Raw genomic sequence first — 20,986 nt, 5'->3', positions numbered from 1 at the left:
TTTCCTCCAAAAGGACAATTACTACTGAAGCAATTACAGGACTCTCCTTATTCTGATGAGCCCCCATCCAAGTTGAAAGGAATTTAATCCAAGATAGGGGAAGCCCATCATTCTACTCAAGCTTAGGTGAAAAACATTTTCTTTTGTCTAGACAACCCAGATGTTGGGGGGTGTCCTCATAGAAGGGGTATTTCCTGGTCCAAACATAAGGTGATGATGGAATGACCTCAGACCCTGTGGGAAAGGTTTATAAACTGTGTACCCCAACTCTAAGGGCAGCCCAGTGTTTGCTTGTAGCTCTACATGCATGCTGCCATCTTGAGAGAAAATAAACATGCAGACAACTTAATTTCATTTGCCTTTCTTAGATCAAACTCTGCCAGGTTGACCATATGTGTTTGTGTCTAATAGTAGCTTTTCTAGGGCAGGGTAGGGAGGGAGGGAAAAAGTGCACAGCAGAGAACAAAAGAAAACTTAGTGGGAAGTACAGAAAAGCAGCTTTTGAAAAAAGTAGCTTTGAAAACAATATGTAGTACTTCTTACACTGTTAAAAAAAAACAGTGTAAAATGGAAATTCATGGTTTTATATTGAATTCTCTATGTTGTACTGTGTACATGGAAATGTTCGTTTTTTGTCTTTATGTATTTGAGTTCAAAATAAACAAAAAATACATTTTTTAAAAAATTTCATTCCTGGGGCGGCTAGGTGGCACAATGAAAAGAGCACTGGCCCTGGAGTCAGGAGGACTTGAATTCAAATGCGACCTCAGACACTTAACACTTACTAGCCATGTGACCTTGGGCAAGTCACTTAACCCCAATCGCCCTGCTTTTCCCCCTCCAAAAAGAAAAAATAAAATAAATAAAATCTTATTTAAAAAAATTTCATTCCTTACTATAAGCAGTGGGTTATCTAAAGATGAAAGAATTTTAATGCTGTATGTTTTATTTTTTACTCCATTCAGTAATGTACTATAATCTATGATGTGAATGTGGCATTGTTTTGGGTCACAGGCAGTTGGAAGATGGGATGGGATGGGATGGGATGAAGGCAAAAATGAAACAAACACCTTATGATTTCCAGATCCATTCTGTATATTAGGAGTTCTTAACCTCTTTTGTGTTATGAACCCTTTTGGTCATGTCTGGTGAAACCTACGTGTCCTTTCTGAGAATCATGTTTTTAAATATATAAAAGAAAAAATAAAGGATTACTAAAGAGCCAATTATATGGAAATATGTAATTTTTTTTCTAACCAAGTTCATGGCTCACCTCTTCCCCAAATTTATTCAGATTATAAATCCCTGCATTACAGAAAAACTCAACTCATTAAAACAAAAGCTAAGAGCCAGAGATGGGGGCATCTAAATGATACAGTAGATAGAGTGCAGGAACTAGAGTTAGGAAGACCTGAGTTCAAATGTGACCTCAGACTAGATGTGTGACCCTGGGCAAGTCACTTAACCCAGTTTGCCTTAGTTTCTTCATCTATAACATAATCTGAAGAAGGAAATGGCAAACCACTCAAGTATCTCTGCTAAGAAAATCCCAAATGGGGTTACGAAGAGTATGACAGGATTGAAATTACTGAACAAGATCCAGAGAAGCAAACCATATCTGCATGTGTGCAAAAGGAGTGAAATGAACCTGGGAGCCTTGACAGCTTAAGCTCAGAGTTCCACCTGGTGGATCATATTGTGATTGCATGCTTCAGGATCTCTCACGCATTCCCCTTCCTTCTACCACCACTCTAAGGTATATGTGCTTTGTTTGCCTTTTCCTTCTTGCTTTTTTGCCCACAAGAACATCCCTCCTCTACATATGAGCAAAAAAAAAAAAAAGGAATGTTGATTGACAATTGGAAGAGAAATAAAGTAGGAACCAAAAATTAAGTGATAAAAGTGACAAAACCTAAAAACTGTTTTCTAGAGTAACAAATTTTACAGAACTCAGGAAGAGTTCTGAGAGGAAATAAAAATAATTTTCTGTTTAAAAAAAGCATATGCCCAAAAAACTAAGGATTCAAAGGAATCAATTAACAGAAGTATGAAATACCCCAATTAGCACAACAATGTATGTAGATGTTAAACAACTCTGTCTTATAAAAATAAACTGAATAAGACATAAACTACTAAAGGAAAAAAATATTCTGGTCCCAGATGTATTTACAAGTGAATTCTATCAAATGTTTAAAGAATAATTTATGCCTCTGCTAAAAAAAAATATTCTTAATAATTGAGAAACAATGCACTCTACCAAGTTTCTCTTATGAGACAAATAAGATCCTAAATTTGGGAAGGGTGAAGCAGAGAAAAAAAGCCATAGACAAAATTTGATGCAAAAAATTTTGATGCAAAAGTTTTAAGTGAAATCCTAATAAAAACACCATTAGCAACACCTCTCAAAAAAAGATTCTCATAACCAGCTTACCAGGATGGAAAAGTGGTCAGTATCAGGGAAAAAAATAGCACAATTAATCAATCAGAAAATGAAATAATTCTTTTTTTTTTTACCTGTGGCCCCACCCTGGGCTTTTCCCTGAAAACACCAGAAAGTGATTTGTTTTGCCCATGACTTGAGATTTCCCTTGAGAACAACATTTGGCTTGTGTTTAGATCACTAAAAAATCTCTGTCCTTGGTTTCTTGATCCCCTCCCTCCCCTCTAAGGGCCAAGTCCAAGTTCTGGGAGTTGTCAGCTGTTAATTTTCAGTCATCAGTTACCATCAATGTGGTGCAACAAAGGGTGATGAAGACACACCATGGTTCGAGAGCAGCACCCTTTGTCCCTAGGGTCCCTCTGACCCTCTGGTTTGAGGGTGGCAAGTGGACCTCGGGGAGCTCCCCTCAAGACCGTCTGTTTGAGGAGGGCATCATTTCCCACCTGGTTGACCTCCTGAATTTCGTGGCCTTCTGAAACACATCATTCTGCCAGGTGAATTCTACTCTGTAAGGTGCACTGCCTCAGACTATTTTCCGCCTGCTATTGGACTCATCATGCCCCTTGGCTAGGGCCTCCTCCCCCCCCTTTTCAGGTTTTGTGTGTATTGTCTCCCCCATTAGACTGTGAGCTCCTTGACAGCAGGGTGTTTTCTTTTGGATTTTTTTTTTCTTTTCTTTGGGTTCCCAGTACCTAACACAGTACTTGGCACTTAGTAGGCACTTGTTTGTTGTAACTGGCTCGTTACTGGCTGACTGACTGACTGTAGGACCTCTTGGGGGGGGGAGGGGGGAGGAAGTAGTCAGAATGGATTCATCCAGTGCTTCATCTATTTCAGTGGAGTTGTACCATCATTCAGGAAAAAAGCAAGGAGTTATGTCTCTGCCATGACTATGGAAACTAGAATCTAACCACCATTCAAGACACATGTTCCCAATATAATTGCACCAAATGAATAGGGCGGTGATATTTATTATTTTGTACTTTCAACAAACATATAATCCAATGACAAGTGGGAAATGTCTTTCTATATTTGGTATGACCTATATAAATACTGGGTTATGGTGTTAGACTCCTGCAAAGTCCCACTCTCTGTCAGAAGTTAATGAACAACATTTTGCAAAATTTATCTTATTGGGGTTAATAGTTCATATCGACAATAATCTGATCTGCTTCCAAGTCTCTGCTCAGCACATATATGACAGGCATGCCTGGTCCTTATGTGCCTTGCAATGGTTTTTTTTTCCTAACTATGTAGACAGTACATCCATGAATTATCTCTTTTTTCTTGTTGTCCCATTGATGTGGTCCCCTGTTCCTGAATTTATGGCATTTTTGTTGCCCTGTGTGCTAATGCACCACATTGATGATTAATGATTAAAAATTCCAGAAGACTGAAACAAGTACCAAGAAATCTTTAATAAGTTCAGCCTACAAAGATATTGTTGTCAAAGCCAGATTAAGGAAGAAACTTTTTGAAAGAATTGGTAATATTTAACCTGGAAAAGACCACGGGTGACACAGTAGTTGTCTTCACATATTTTGAAGGGCTATCATATAGAAGATGGACTAGGTATGTTTTATATGGTTGTACATATGTAACCTATACCAAATTGCTTACTGTCTTAGGGAGGGGGAAGAGAGGAGAGGGAGGGAAAAAATTTGAAACTCAAAATTTTATAAAAAATGAATGTTAAAATTTGTTTTTTCATGTAATTGGAAAGAAGAAGAAGAAGAAGAGGAAGAGGCAAAGGAAGAAGAGAAGGAGGAGGAGGGTAAGATTTGACTTTGTTTGGCCTAGAGGGCACAACCAGAAGCAAAGGTAGAAAGTTAGAAAAAGGATAATTTAGGTTTGATGTACAAAACAACCTTCCTAACCATTAGAGATGTATAGTCATGAAACAGGTTTCCTAGAAAGGGCATGGGTTTCTGCATGCCTTACAGGCTTTGGAGCATAGGCTAAATGACCACTTGTCAGGTATGGTACAGTGGATTTTCCTTTTGTTTATAGGTTGGACTTGATGGGGGCTGAGGTCCCTTTCAATTTTCATTTTCTGTGATTATGTTAAAAGTCACATTCTAGAGTCTTAAGGAATCCTAGAAGTCATAGAATTCTGTCCTTACCTGAACAAGAATCTCCTCTACACCACACTTGATAAGCAGTCAGTTAGTCTTCCAAACCTCTGCTGGAAAATGTCCAGAGATGAGGAAGCCCCTTACTCCCAAGATGGCCCATTCTGCTTCAAGAAAGTTCTAATTTTCAGGAAGTTTTTCTTGACATACAACCTCAATCTACCTGTCTGAGACTTGTACCAAGGGCTACTAGTTCTTTTCTCTGTTGCCAAACTTCTTCCATATGAGTGCACTTTAAATATTTGAAAAGAGTCATCTTGTTTCCCATTCCCCAAGTCTTCTCCTAAACCTCTGGTTCTTTTTGGAGGTCAATTGGGGTTATGTGACTTGCCCAAGGTCACAAGGCTAGTTTTTGTGTTAAGTGTCTGAGGCCAGATTTGAACTCAGGTCCTCCTGACTCCAGGGCTAGTGCTCTATTCACTGCACCACCTAGCCGCCCCCTAAACCTCTGGTTCTTTCAGCTGCTCCTCACATGGCATGATCTCCATGCTCTTAAGCATTCTTGTTGCCTCTTCTAAACACTCACAAATGTATTAATGTTCATCTTAAAATTTGACACCTAGAACTAGGCAATATTTCAGTTATAGTTTCATCAGGGCTTAATATAATGGTACTACTAGAGTCCTATGTCTAGATACTATAGTTTTCTTAATGTAGCCTAAAAACACATTAGAACTGAAAATAATGATGTTGATAATAATATAAATCTGCCTTCACGTACTATATTATCTAGCCAATATTTCTCCATCTTTTCCACAAAAATAGAAGGAGAATATGATCCTAACAAATAAGGAATCAAAAGAAAACAAAAATCACAGAAAAATGAACAAAAAAGCATAGAAATATTGTTTATCAAAGAAAATGATACAACATATCAAAATTTTGAGACGGCAGACAAAGAAGTCCTTGATGAAAATTTTATATCTCTAAACATTTTCATCAACAAAAGGAGGGGGAATGAATGAATTAGGTATGCAACCAAAAAATAGAAATAAAAATTAAAACCCCATATAATATAAAAATAGACATCTTGAAAGCTGAAGAAGAGATAAGCAAAAATGAAAAAAATGAGTTGGTAAAACTGGGAGCTGTTTTTTTTTAAACCAACAAAACAAACAAACCATTAGCCAATTTGATTTTTAAAAGAGGAAAACTAAATTATCAAGATGAAAAGTGAATATTGAGAATTTATAACAGAGGGAAAAAAATAAAGAAAACTGTTAGAAACTATGATGCCCAATTAAATGATAAAAAAACCCAATCATTTAAATGAAATAAATGAGTGCTTGCAAAATATAATACATCAAATTAGTAGAGCATGAAATAAAGTATTTAACAACCCCATCTCAGAAAAATAAGCTGAAAAAAAAGTCACCAAAAATGGCATGAGGGATTTCCTTAAATCCTTCCCTAAAATCTAGGAAAGTTCTATCTGCAGTATTTCTCTTGACTCACAGTTTAGTAATCCTGCCTAACATTTCAGTTGTTTAGTCATTTTTCAGTCATGTCCAACACTTTATGATTCCTTTTGGGGTTTCTTTGGCAAAGATGCCAGAGAGATTTTCCATTTGCTTCTCCAGCTCATTTTACAGATGAGGAAACTGAGGCAAACAGGGTTAAGTGCCTTGCCCAGGATCACACAGCTAGTAAATGTCTGACTGGATTTGAACTCAGGAAAATGAGTCTTCTTGAGTCTAGGACCAGCACTCTCTCCATCATGCCACCTAGTAGCCCTTCTGCCTAAAATTGGGTTTGTCTAAACAAGAACTGTTCTTTTTTTTTTTTTTTTTGGAGGGCCATTGGAAAAACAAGAACTGTTCTTGATGAAGTCTCACTGACTGTTTGGGATTACTGATTTCTTTGCTAGATATTTACTAATCATTCTTTTAATAATGTATTCTAGAAATTTACCAGAAATTAAAGTCAAGTTTAATAGCAAATAATTTGTAGACACCACTGTATTCTTTCTTTGGAAAGATGGGTTCTTTGCTTTTTTCCCATCTTGCAGTTCTCCCGTTCTTCACAATCACTTGCTGACAGTGACTGAATTGTCTGCTTTTCTGGTTACTTGCAAGTTATAAGTACTCTAAACTATCAAATCACAAACAACTAATGAGTTTTCTCCTCCCCCTGCCTAAATAGGGCAAAGGATGAAAAGAACTATCATCTGCCAATAATGTCATTTTCATCACCTCAGAAATATGACACCATTACTCCGAAGGTTCACAATGACAAGACCATCTGTTATAGCAGGGGCATAGGTTAATAAGCCTTCTCCAAGGACTCTTAAGTCACAATGGCAAATGGTAGTGGCATGGTGCCTGAGGCTGGTGGGCAAGAATCCACTACCAGATTTTTTAGAACTCAGCCTCATTCATTATACCTCATCACTTTTGTGCTAGTAAGCTCAGGACCTAAACAGCTAGCACCCTATGAGACAATGTGGTTCAGTGGACAAAGTGTGGGTTTGGAGGACCTGGGACCCAATGCTACCCCTCATGTGCATTGTGCTACCATTGGCAAGTCATCTAAACTCTGAGTCTGATTGTCCGCATCTGCAAAATAGGGATAGTAATACCCCTAGTCCCTACCTTACAGTGTTGTTTTGAGATGAATGCCAGTTGTTTCCCTTGCTACCACTTGCTCTAGCTTTCCTAAATCTACTACCATCAAGACTCTTGGAGGCAGAAGGCTGTAAAATGTCCTCCTTTGTCCCTAGCCCTCCTTAACACACTAGCCTCTTGGGTGCCTTAAAGGGGGATTTACTACAAAGCCTTGTGGGGGACACTTATAATGGAAGGGGGGGTAGTATTACAACAACAGGTGAAAGGAGTATCATTTTCTTAGTTAACAAGTGTTATCATGGTAACTAGGGAAAATCAGCACAGCCAGACACAGAATAGGAACATCTGCAAAAAAAAAAAAAAAAGTCTCATCACTGTACATTTAGGGAGGGAGCATTGGCCAAGCCCAATGTACTTAAGGAGGAGAGAAGGGTCGATTCCAGACTAGCCTTTTGGGGAAAGGCTATAATTAAAATTCATCAATAGGTAATTACCCTGAGTTAGAATTCCTAGGTTTCTTCCCATCCCTTAGAGATGTCCCTGGCAAAGCCTCAGAGGGGAACATCAACCTAGGAGGGTAAGATATCCACTGGCATAAGAGCATGGGACAGTATCAATTCATGTTTGGTTCAGGATGTCACATAAAAGGAAGGGCATTAATAAGTTAAGAAGTATCCAGAAGAGGGAGACCAGGATGTTAAAGAAGCTGGGATTTTGTTTTGGCAAATAGACTATGTTTTGCAAATATGTGAAAGGAACTAGGGCAAGTTAGGTAGGGCAGTGAAGAGAGTGCCAGTCCTGGAATTAGGAAGACTCATCTTCCTGAGTTCAAATCCAGTCTCAGACACTTACTGGCTGTTTGACCCTGGGTAAGTCACTTTGATTCATTTCTCTCATCTTTAAAATGAGTTGGAGAAGGAAACAGCAAATCACTCCAGTTTCTCTGCCAAGAAAACCCCAAATGGGGTCACAAAGAGTCAGACACAACTGAAAACAACTGAACAACAAAAAAATCTGGAAAAGAGAAAATAGATAACATGATAGTTCTTTTTAAATATTTGCAGCACAGGCAGGAGCAATGAATGGCAGAAAACGAAGGCAGAAAAAATGGAATGTTCTGCCTCAAATGGTAGTGGGTTCCTTCTCTTTTAGATGTCTTCAATTAAGCAAAAATGGGATGACCATTTTTCTAGAATGCTGAAGAAGAGATTTTTTTTGTGTACCAATTGGACTAGATAATCCCCAAGCTCCTTTCCCACTCTGAGGTCCTATGATTCTATGACTTCCCCAGTGGCACAATGTAGCAAGTCCAGAACTTGAATCCTGATCTTCTATTCACAATAGCCCCTGCTTATCCCATTATATCCTTGCTGTCTTCTACTAGTCTAGGTTGCTCCTAGACCTCCACTTCATCTATAAAAAGAAGCCTTTGGACTAGAGTAGCAGTTCTTATTTTTTTTTTAACCTGAGGACCCCTTTATACTCTTAAAAAATCATTGAGGAACCCTCCACCCCACCCCATACACACACTCACATTTTGTTATGTGGGCCATCTCATGGGACATATATCATATTAGAAATTTAAGTGTTTTATTAGTATTATTATGAAAATAATTTTGACCTTGAAGACCCCTTGAAAGGATCTTGGAGCCCCCCAGGGATTGCTGGACCACACTTTGAGAACTACTGCTCTCAATGGCTTTTAAGGTCCCCTACTGAACATATTTTATTTTTATAATAGTCAGGAAAGGTAACCTTGGCCCTTCATATAAATATTTATTGAGTGCCCCAGGCTTACATACATTAGTCAAAAGCATTACCCTCCACATTTTTTGATCAAGGCATCATGATCTTTGAATATGGAGCTGGCAATTCCGTAAGTTAGGCTCCTAACTCTGCCACTTACTCATACTGTGACCTCAAACAGAGCACTTAACTGTTCTTTTCCTTACTCACTTGATGTCAATGACTGCCCTAGATTTACCTCACATTGGATTTCATGTAGATTAATGAGCTGCCATTTGTAAAGCTTTTTGAGCTCCCAGCTATAAATTAAAATACTTTCTGGTCAGAACTGTAGCCAAATTATGTCAAGTCTTGTTCTGTAAAAACTGAATCCATCAGAACAGGCCAATAATGGCAGTGAGATCCTAGCACACAAAGTCATCACCCAGAATCTGATCCACTGGCCACAAAGTGAAGTGGGATCAGCCAATTATTCAATTCAACAAGCATTTATTAAACACCTATTTATTATGTTCCCAACACTGTCCTAGGGGTTGGTGATAGGAAGACAAAAATAAGTCTGCCCTCATTGAACTTAAATTCTATTGGGGGTAGGGATGGGGAAGGGAATAAAATGTACAAAGAAAATATATACAAACTAACTTCCAGAAGGAGAGAGCTAACAAAGGGGGGGAAGAAATGCATTAATTAAATTATAAATTATATATAAGAAATATAAATTATAATAAATATAAAATTAATTAATTAAAATTAAGCACAATAGAAGGTGCTTTACAAATATCTTGTTTGATCCTCAAAATCACCCTGGGAGGTAGGTGTCATTGTGATTTGCATTTTACAGTTGAGGAAACAGGGTAAGTGACTTGTCCAGGGTTACACAGGTAGTAAGTCTCATAGGCCACATTTGAACTCGGGTTCTTGATTCTAGACCCAGTGCTCTACACACTGCGCCACTAGCTGCCGCTAAAGGGAAACAGGGTAGGTAGGAGGTGAATGAGGATAGACTTCCTATAGGAGATAGGACCTGAGCAGAGCTTTGAAGGAAAATAGTCTTTGAGGCAGAGTGAAGCAGGGCATTCCAAATACCTAGATTTCCTAAACTTCTTGCCCTCTGTTCTGATTTGGGTGCTATGCTCTTTGAAGATAGCATTCTTTTTCAAGATCATGTTCTATTCATTTGTTGCTTAATATGAGTAATAATAAGGTGCAATTAGGACTGTCCTGAAAACAATGTTTAAGGGAGAGAACAAGGCCAATTAGTTCCACTTGTTTTTCTTTCCTCTACATTTCTCAATCTCTTTTTTTTTAATTGCTCAGTCTTTCTTTCCCCACTCATCTTCATCCCACCCCTTCCTCGACTTTTTGTTAAAAACAGTATTTATAGTTTTAAAAAGCTTTTCCCAGTCCATCTTTCCTCTCCAGCTGACCACTCTTGATCTCCATTTCTGTAACAGCATTAAATTATCACATAGAGACACAGTGGCTCTTGTTCAACTCTCATGGAGTGTTTATTCCCCAGAGAGAGAAAGAGGGAGGACGATGGATGGCAGCTGGCAGCAGATGGACAGATGGGAGCTCTTAAAAGCTATTAATACTGTTCTGACTGTGAGCCCTTTTCTCCTAGGCTTTGTAAATGAGAACGATGGAAAGCTTTTCCCATTTTTACCTACAGTGATATTTTTTTTCTACATATGCATATATAATAGACTCATAGCCTATGAAGCCATCATCATCATGAAAGAAAAAGCCTCAATCACTTCCATACAGTGATATGGATGGACATCTTTTTTAATATGAGAAGACAAGAGTGTATATACTTAGGTTATGTAACATTTTTGTTTATTCTTATTACAAAAAAACATGAGTCCTATCAAAGTGCTCTGTACTAAGGAGAGGAAAAAAGCCTTGACCGAAAGCAGAGAATTAAACAAACAGCTGCCTTGGTGTGTTTATAACAAATATGGGGAGATAAAGACACAGATGACATGAAACAACACCAGTAAAAACGATGAGTATATTTACACATGAATATATCCATGTGTGTATAAATGTATGTGGTTGGGGGGCGGGGGGGGGGGCGCACTTTAGATGGCGCAGTGAATAGAGTACTGGGCCCTTAGTCAGGAACACTCAAATTTGGTCAAAGACATTTACTAACTATATAACTCTGAGCAAGTCATTTAACCTCCATTTATGTTAGTTTCCTTATCTGTAAAATGGGGATGATAATAATACCATCTAATTCCTAGAGTGGTTGTGAAAATAAAATGAGATAATATTTGTAAAGTGCTCAGCACAGTGTCTGGTGCATAGTACATATTATATAAATGTTAGCTATTATTATTATATAGTCCCTCGATAATAAAATAAAAATTTCCTCAGAGAAGTAGAAGAAATCTGTCATACAGGAGACTGTAAGGATTATTAAATGTTGATGTGACCTAGGGCTTAGGCCTCTCCCTCCCTGAATGCTCTGGACTCACAAAAGCCAGGTTTGAATCCTGGGGTCCGACCCCAATGGGTTACTTTCTCTGTTCTTTGATACTCCTATCTAGAGTTTCTGCAGGGAGTTCTCCAAATGTACCTGTGGCCGTACTTGTGTCTGACAAACAGTAAGGTTAGTGTATTGGACAAAGAACCAGACTTGGAGCCAGGGAAAACTGGTTTCAAGTCCTTCCTCTGACACATACTGGCTGTGTGGCCCTGGATAGGTCAATTTGCCTCTCAGTGCCCCCTCAGACTGGAAAATCTCCACAACTTGAAAGTGCCAACTTAAATGAAAAGGAATTTCCTCATCAGAAATTCCCTATACCAGTGAAATCAGGCCCAATTCCTATAGCCTTATCTCTATGTCTCTCTAAAAGCAAATAAAGAGTCCTCAGTTCCTATATAAGCACTGAGGTACTGAATACATATCCAACACAGACTAGGCTTTCTTCCACCTTGCAAAAAAGGCCAAGGAATTATAAGAATATGAAACATAAAGCACTCAAATGACTAATCAGCTCCCCCTCAGAGAACTGAACTTTGTGTTGCTACCAGGGCAACTTTGGCACCAGTCTCTTTTCCTTAGAGTCCTAGTTGATCCCCACAAGCCTCACAGAATCAGCCTCTGGTTTATACCCCACATCTCCCTGAAGGTAAACTTACTTTGGAGGCTCCTGAATAAGTAATACCCTTTCATAGGTTCAAGTAATTCACTGGTTTTGATCCTCAAATAGGATGCTGGTCAGTGAGGAGAATACTCTTCTTCTAAGGAGGATGATTCATTAGGGGATCTCCTTATCTCTCTAGAAGTTCCTATCCCTAAAATCATCAATTTGGGAACTCTTAAACTTGGGCCATGTGGGCACACACACACACACACACACACACACACACACACACACACAATCTGTTTCCGTCACATGTTTTTGTGGGAAATTTCTTGGTGCCTCAGGTTCCATAATCACATTGCCCAGGGAGTTTTAAGTCCCCTTTATTCTATAGGGAAGGTTGGGATTCAGGAACATTGATCCATAAAGTGCCCTGTCAGTCTATGGGCAAGTACATGCCTACCTTGTGCTTCTGCCACAAGCTGCCATCCTCTGCCCTGAGAGGAGCAACCTGCGGTTTCTACCCTATTCTGCAGAATTCTGGTCAACTCTGTGGCACTCTGGTCCGGAAGTCTGGTGGGGAAATAAGGAGGAAAATGAGAGGGAGAGAGAGAAGGAATGATATAAGCTAACCTGACAGCTTGCTTTTTTATAGAGGGAGAAGTCACATAACTGTGCTGATTGAGTACACTATAAAGTGATGCCATTGAGTTTCAAATGGGTTATCAATGCAGCAAGCCAATCCACTTAATTTTCCCTAATTGATTCCCAATCCCACTTCCCATAGAAGCTATTCTAAACCTCTTTTCAATCTCTTGAATCTTGCCTCCCACTACTACTTCAACTGAGGATCTTGACTCTTATTTCACTGAGAAAATTGAGGCCTTTTTCCATGAGCTCTCTCTAAGGAGAGGAAAAAAAGCCTTGACCGAAAGCAAGAGAATTAAGCAAACAGCTGCCTTGGTGTGTTTATAACAAATATCTTCATCTTAAAGTTTTTTGACTTTGTCCCCCATTCTTCCTCTTTTCCTTCATCTCTGATAATGAGGTGAGCTTTCCTGAGAATGCTTACTCTTCTGTGCCCATGATTCCTTCCCCTCACATTTATTTCCTCCAGAAAATTGCCCCCTCAATCATATCTCCCCACATGCAATCTTCAACTTCTCCCTATTTTTTTGCTTTCTTTCCTACTGCCTTCAAACATGCTTAATTCTCCCCATCCTAAAAAAACAAACAAAGCTTCACTAGACTTTTCCATCACCCTACTTGTTTATCCTCCTTTTCTCAGTCAAACTCCTATTAAAAGTTGTCTATAGTCACTGCCTCTACTTCTCCTCTTACTTCCCAACCCTTTGTAATCTGGATTTTGACGCCTATCTCATCAATGTTTCATATGTTGCCATGACCAAAGACTTCACAACCTATTAGTCAATTTACTAGTAACGAACTTCTCTATAATAGGTTAAGCTGATCTTCAGATAGAAGACTAAGTCTGGACTATACTTAAAGCCTTTCCAGTTTGGTAAACTATGCTTCAAATGATTAGGTATCAGAAGTGCATAGAATTTTTGTAGAAATATTGACAAACAAGGGGCAGCTAGGTGGCACAGTGAATAGAGCACTGGCCCTGGAGTCAGAAGGATCTGAATTCAAATCTAACCTCAGACACTTGACACTTGACTAGCTGTGTGACCTTGGGCAAATCGCTTACCCTAATTGCCTTGTGTGCCCTCTCCAAAAAAAAAAAAAAAAGAGAGAGAATGAAATATTGACAAATGAAAATCTGGGAAGCAGAAGCTGGTGAAGATACCCTAGTTGCTTTTCTTTTGTACCAGAAACCTTAGTCACTGAGGGTATAGGTACAGTCCAGTTTGAGAACAAGGACTAAGTTAGATTCATTGATTCATTCATTTAGTAACTATTTATTAGGTGACTTCTATGACAACTAAATGGTTCAGAGGATAGGCTAGATGTGAAGTCAGGAAGACCTAGGTTCAAATCTAGCCACAGACACTTACCAGATGTATAATACTGGGCAAGTCACTTTATCTCTATCTGCTCCAGGTTCCTCATCTATAAAATGGAGATAATAATAGTATCTACCTCTGTAATGGGAATGTAAATTTGGAAGATCTTCCCTGCCCCTAGGCTAAAGTGCACCTGAAGCCTGGGGTGGGAGGCTTGTTTTTCAGTAGATACTTTTTGATTGGCCAGTGGGTCAATAAGGTTGTTACATTCTCTGAGCCAGGAGAAGGCTATATAAGCCCTGATGTGTAGCGTTGTTTTGGGGCTCACTTTGAGAAGTGTTCTGTGATTTGATGAAACTCTGGGAAGCCTTTGTCCAGAGACCCCCGGCTTTGAAACCCAGATGTTGTTTGGTATGGATATAATGGTTGGACAGTTTGGAAATCTGTCTACTTGATCTGTTTCTGTCTTGATAATTCTGTCTGTATATTCTGAAGTTCGGGGTGCTGAACTTTTTCCCCTGAACTAGGTAAATGATACATATGTTTGACTGATTAAAGTAAGCTTGTTAACACATTTTGAGTTGCTTTCCTTTAACAAAGTAGATCCGAGAACCTGTGTTGGCAGCAAACCCTGAGGATGCTTGGGGTGCTTGCTGCTACAACCTTCCAGGTTGTTGGAAGGAAAAAATGAGATATTTGCAAAGTGCTTTACAATCCTTAAAACACGCCTTGTGTGTTCAGTTGTTTCAGTTATGACCCCCAATTCTTAATGACCCCACTTGGGATTTTCTTGGCAAAGATACTGGAATAGTTTACCATTGCCTTTTCCACATCATCTTACAGATAAGGAAACTGAGGCAAGAAGGATTATGTGACTTGTCCAGGGTCTAGGCAGCTAGTAAGTGTCTGAGATCAGATTTGAACTCAGGAAAATGAGTCTTCTTGAGTTCAGGCCCAGCACTCTATCCACTGTGCCAACTAGCTGCTCCAAAGCATAATAAATGCTAGCTACTAATAATAAGTATTATTACTGTTGTTATTATTGGCACAGAAGGGGCTAGACCCTTCAGGAAAATACAAAAATAATTCAGATATATTCCTTACTGTCACATGGTTTGCAATCTGGTATGGTGGGGAGAATTATAATCTAGCTAGCATATTAAAATTCCTCCTATGGAAATAGCAGTAATTAAAATCACCTGGGGAAAATCCATTCAAAAGACACTTCTTCCTTTCTAGGAATTCCATTTTGGTTGCTATTAAATATTTGCTGACTGCCTAGGACAGTGGATTAATAATAATAATTGTCTATATTTGCATACATAATACTTGGGGACATGCTCAATTCATAAGAAAGGCTCCCTAGGGATGGCTACCTGAAGTTCAAGATAATTTGTGGGACTATAATCACTCAAAATCATAGCTCATGAACCTACCAGTGTGTTTATCTTTAATAGTCCATCAGGGGACACACAGTTCCAAGCAAAGACATTTAATGAAATGGCATAAGTAGAACAAAAACATTTTCTTCATAAAACTGTTGTACATATTCCCCCCAAAAGTCTTAGTGCAATTTTACATGTGCTATTAGGAAGAGTAGATATATCAACATGTAACTAGTATACATGTGCAAAAGTGGTTTTATATCCATTCCAGGTAAAAGGTGAATGCATGTAGGGAAAACTCAGGGAGAGGCACATGTGTGGCCACACTCATAAACAGATACCGTGTTTCCCCGATAATAAGACACTGTCTTATTAATTTTTTTGGACAGAAAAACACCAAAGGGCTTATTTTCAGGGGAGGGCTTATTTTAATGAACATTGACAGCAATTTTAATAAACAGGTAAATGTGAACAAAAAAATGTACCTTTATTCAATAATGATCATGTTATCTTCTTCAACAACATCGTCGTAAGTGTCCATACCCTGAATTCCGTCCTGGATGTCTTGCACCTCCATTTCCTTCAGAAGAAGTGGACCCAATCTGTCATGTCCAGCAATATAGCTCTCGTTAAATGAATATGTCTTGTCCAGGTAACCTGCTCGTAGTGCCTTGGCGACACAGCTGTCAGTAATTTTATCCCATGACTTCTTCACCCAAGTCACGACTTCTTGCAGACAGGGCTTCACAAAGTTTCCACGCTGATTTCTTTCCATTCTATTTTCAATGTAGTCATTGACTTCCATGCACAAATGGTCCTTGAATGGCTTCTTTATTGCAATATCAAGGGTCTAGAGATATGCAGTCATTCCTGCAGGAATCATTACTTGATCTATTCTTCTCTGTGCAAGGAAGTTCTTCATTTCTTTAGCGTGGTGAGTGCTGGCTGAATCCCAGACTATCAGACCTCTTTGGTTACCTCGCATAACAAGTGGCAGCATTAAATCAACCCACTTTCTTATAATGGCTTGTGTACACCAGGCTTTTTCGGTTTCAAGAACGTAAATGCCAGATACACGTTCAATCTTATCTTTCTTGCCCTTACTGATGATTAGAGGTGTGGCTTTCTTTCCATCCAAACGAATTGCCAAAACACAGGTGACCCGTGCACTTTCATAGCCAGTGGTGGGAATGTAGATTGATGTTGCACCCCTGTGATGAACTGTTGTTTGAGATCCTTGTCCCATAAACACTGCAGTTTCATCCATAGCAATCATATTGCAGGTTTGGTACTTGGAAACGTCAATCCTATCAATAAAGGACTTGAATGCAAGTGCACGTTTAATAACTTCAGCATCTTCCAGCTTAAACAGTATTGTTGATCTTCTTAGGGACAGTTCATACCTGTACCATTGAAGGAAACCGTCCAGCCAGTGTTGTGATGCTTTGAATCCTTCTGAGACCATTTCAAACTCTGGTGCCATTGAAAGGGCAAATGCTTGAATATCAGCCCTGCGCACAACCAAGGCCTTTGCTCTCCTGTCAGCAATTCATTCACCAATGAGGATCTCCAAGTCAGGATATAAGGGCTGCCGACCTGATCCAGACCTGCGCTTTTTCCCTTTTCCCTCATCCACCTGTTGATTAAGGTTATTATAATCTGTTCTCCATTTTCTGACCGTTCGAAGATCCAAAAGTTTTTCTTTACAGAAAACTGCAAGATTCTTGCCATGTGACTTCTCTACAATTGCTTTCTTATACTCAACAGTATAGCTCTTCCTTTTTGTACTCATGTCTGGGGGTCAAAACAGACAGAATAATAAAATTATGACCATCAGTCCTTCTTTTCACTCCATCATGCCCCCTGAGTTCTTTTTTCCTCCATCATGCCCTTTTTATCCTCCATCATGCCCCCTCACTCCCACTTACATACTGGGTTTTTATGTTGTCCTGTCTCAGCTCTCCTCTGCGGCACTGCTCTCAATGGCACCAGCCAGCAAATCACTGGGGAAGAACAGGATGACAGGCTCACTGCTGCAGCTCTGATTGGATGCAGCTCGGAGTGCGGCGTGCGTCTCACTGGGGGAGGAGGGACGGTGCATACAGAGGGTACCGTAATGTAGCGTGTAGCGCAGGGGATCACCTTCACTACAGTAGCAATCTCAATAGGGCTTATTTTCAGGGGAGGGCTTATTTTAGAGGAATCTTATACAGTAAGGGGAGGGCTTATTTTCGGGATAGGTCTTATTATCGGGGAAACACGGTAGGTACACCTGCAGGAAACATATGCAGTATACTCATGTCTCCTACAATGCACAGATGTTGGTATCTTCTAATGAAGTCAAAGTACTGCATACCCTGAGCTTACTCCCTACTGATTTCTGTAGGTCATTGCTTTGCTGGACCGTTTGACTAGTCAGATGGTCTGCAAGTTTCTCCTTTGGACACTGCTCTCCAGGACACATAGTCTTTGTCAAACACTGCCAGGCATAGCACCGGGTATATGGCTTTGGAGCCCCTCTCTGCTTCCAACTGTGATCTTTAGTTGAAGTCCTAGCAATACTCTTTCAATTTAAAAGGCAGAGACTTTTTAAAATAGCTTTTTGAGGAAGGTCATCCTCTTCAGTCATAGGAACCACAACATTAAGGGAGTACATGGGGGAGAACATCTTGCAGGCTGATTTTCAGCCCCAGACACCCAACTATTTTGAACAATGTTTCTCAAACATTTTGGTCTCAGGACCACTTTATAGTTTTAAAAATTACTGAGGACCCTAAAGAGCTTTTCTTTATGTGGGTTATTGATACTTACCTTATTTGATATTAAGACTGATAAATTTTTAAGTTATATATTAATTCATTTAAATTAACAATTATAAAACCATATTATGTGTACATTATACATTATTACATGTTTTTATGAAAAATAACTATTTTCAAAACAAGAATACTTAGTGAGAAGAATGGCATTGTTGTACTTATATTTTTTTTTACAAAATTTCTGTAATGTCTACCTTAATAAAAAGACACCTGGATTCTCATTTCTGCTTCTGCATTCAATTTACTGTGATATGTTGTTTTGGTGGAAGCATTGGAAAAAATCTGGCCTCACACATACATGTAGTTGGAAAATTGCTGTATTACATTTTAATAGATATGCAGCGTTTTCTACATGTATTTTATATAAGTAGTTGTATTTATATATATGCATACAAATATGTAGTTGTATTTTAGTAGGCAAATAACATCTTAATATTATTATGAAAATTTTTTGACCTTAAAGACTCCCTGAAATGTTCATCCAGCACTCTTGGGCCACACTTTGAGAATTTCACAGAGCCACTTTTAGTGTAACTAAAGTAACTTCAGTTTTTAAAGTAACTTTTAGCTAAGTAACTAGAGACCTCAGGCTCAAGTCTGTTTTTGTTCCTTTAATTCAACTTGCTGGGTCCAGAGCTTAGGTTTTTCTGTTAGAAAACTCACTCTAACTTATGGTAAGCATCCCCCCACCTATGCCTCTGTTCATTATACATATAAAGGTTATTCACCCAATAACTACCCAGGAGCTTGTGGTATGGAGTTCCTTTCTTTTTTTAATTCAACCCTTTAGATGAACAGGTGGGGGTAGGGTGCGAAAGGTACAGAGACAGAGTAAGAGGGGAAGGCTTTTGTCTTCTCTACCAACCCAGTGATATGATTGCAGACATGATCATTTGAGCTTGAAAGGTTTTGAGTTCAATCCACAAACATATATTAAGCACTTACTCTATTCCAAGCATTCTACAAGTTGCTAGGAATACAAAGGCAGAAAGAAAACAGTTCCTGCTCTCCGGGATTTTACATCCCTTACTGGGGGAGATCAATGCCAGGTGTCTCTGTGAAGGGCAGGTAGAGTTTGAAAGAGCGAGAGGGGTCAATGTCTTCAGTCTCTTGGTGTCTCTTTAGACACTTTTCAATTTATTCTGGCTCTGAAGTTGCTTCAGGCTAAGATGCCAACCCCACTTCAAGTGGCTGAAGGGAAAGACTCTGGGAAGAAGTCAACATGAGAGAAATTGGCAGTCTCCATCATATCCCTATCCTCAGCTTGCTACACTAGAGACTTCAGGTAACTTCCCCTTGGGTGAGATCTGGAACTCTCTCTCTAGGTTGAGCTCAGTAACCTTGTTCCCATTAAGACAACTCCTTTATTTCGTATTTTTTGGTATATATTCTCCTATGTGTATTTTCTCTGATTCCTATTTCAACTTTGATAAATGGATTTCTTTGCCAAATTATGAGTTCATTGTACAATTGGCTTTTGGTGTAAATAGAGTCAAACCTTGTATATAATGCTTGGGAATCCTCCCCCATTAAGAAACAGAGATCCGCCAACCTTTCTGGAGAACAATCTGGAATTATGCCCAAAGGGCTATAATTTCATACCCTTTGACTCAGCAATACCACTTGTAGGGTTGTATCCCAAAGAGATCATAGAAGTGGGGAAAAGACCCATATGTACAAAAATATTTATAGCAGCTCTTTTTGTGGTGGCAAAGAATTGGAAATTAAGGGGGTGCCCATCAATTGGAGAATGGCTGAACAAGTTGTGGTATATGCATGTAATGGAATACTATTGTGCTATAAGAAGCAAGGAGCAGATGGACTTCATATTTACCTGGAGAGGCTTATACAAACTGATACTGAGTGAGAAGAGTAGAGCCAGGAGAAATTTGTACACAATTACCGACACAACGTATGTGTGACGACCAACTTTGATAGACTGGACTCCTCTCAGCAATGCAGTGATATAAGTCAACCCCAAAAAACTCACAATGAAGAGAGATGTCTACATCCAGAGAAAGAACTAGAAAGAACTGAGTTTGAATCCAGATTGAAGCAAACTACTGGATCTTTTTCTTTTTCTTGTTTGGTTTTGTTTCCTCTTTCCCATTTTTCATTCCATCTGATACAATTTGTCTTTATAACCTGACTAATGTCTAATGTGAAAGTATTTGCAGATCCTATACTTGATTGTATGCTGTTATAGGGGGGTGGAGGGGAGGGATGGTGAGAAAATTTGAAACCCAAGGAATTGTGGAATTGAATCTTGTAAACTAAAAGTAAACAAACAAATTAATAAAGACCAAAATATTTTTTAAAAGAAATAATAAAGTTAAATGATTAAAAAGAAAAAGAAACAGAGATCAGACTACATCCCCTAGACCAACAATATTTAAAGGAACAGAGAGATAGAATTCTAACCTTGTATCCCCTTTCCCTGAGGAGAGTAGAGTGGCCAGGCTTCTGGCCTCAATCTCCTGCTTCCCCTATTAGCAGGAATTAAAGTTTCCACTGGAAATTGTAGAGGGAAAAGAGGCTAGGGATATATATGCTGCCTCCCTTCAGAGCCGCACAGTGATGGCCTATGCTGGGGACTCATCCAGGGTAACACTGGCAGTTTCTGCCAGAAGCAAGACCTAAACCTCTAGTCATACTGATTCTTAAGTCACTTTCAAACCATGAAGCCACACTGCCTCTGAGTTAATGTCTCACCCAATTGCAATCAATCAAGATGCTCTTTATTAGTTGCCAGTGAATACTGCCAGAGTCAGAACTAAGTTCAAATTCAGTTTCAGACACTTACTAGTTGTGTGACCCTGGGCAAGGTGCTTAACCCTG

General features: G+C 39.1%; 1 protein-coding gene across 1 annotated transcript in view; it reads left to right on the top strand.

The window, feature by feature from the left end:
* The first annotated feature begins 17,983 nt into the window (after positions 1-17,983).
* CEP295 (centrosomal protein 295) overlaps positions 17,984-20,986 on the top strand; it is a 97,654-nt gene continuing 94,651 nt past the window's right edge. The window contains exon 1 of the mRNA XM_069080212.1: positions 17,984-17,990. The gene's annotated coding sequence lies outside the window, so the exon portion shown is untranslated. The remainder of the gene's footprint in view (positions 17,991-20,986) is intronic.

This window comes from Petaurus breviceps, unplaced genomic scaffold (genome assembly GCF_028583685.1).
Source record: "Petaurus breviceps papuanus isolate PSGF00001 unplaced genomic scaffold, PetGlider_PUasm1.0 91133, whole genome shotgun sequence".
NCBI lineage: Eukaryota > Metazoa > Chordata > Mammalia > Diprotodontia > Petauridae > Petaurus > Petaurus breviceps.
This window is presented reverse-complemented; position numbering and strand designations above follow the sequence as displayed.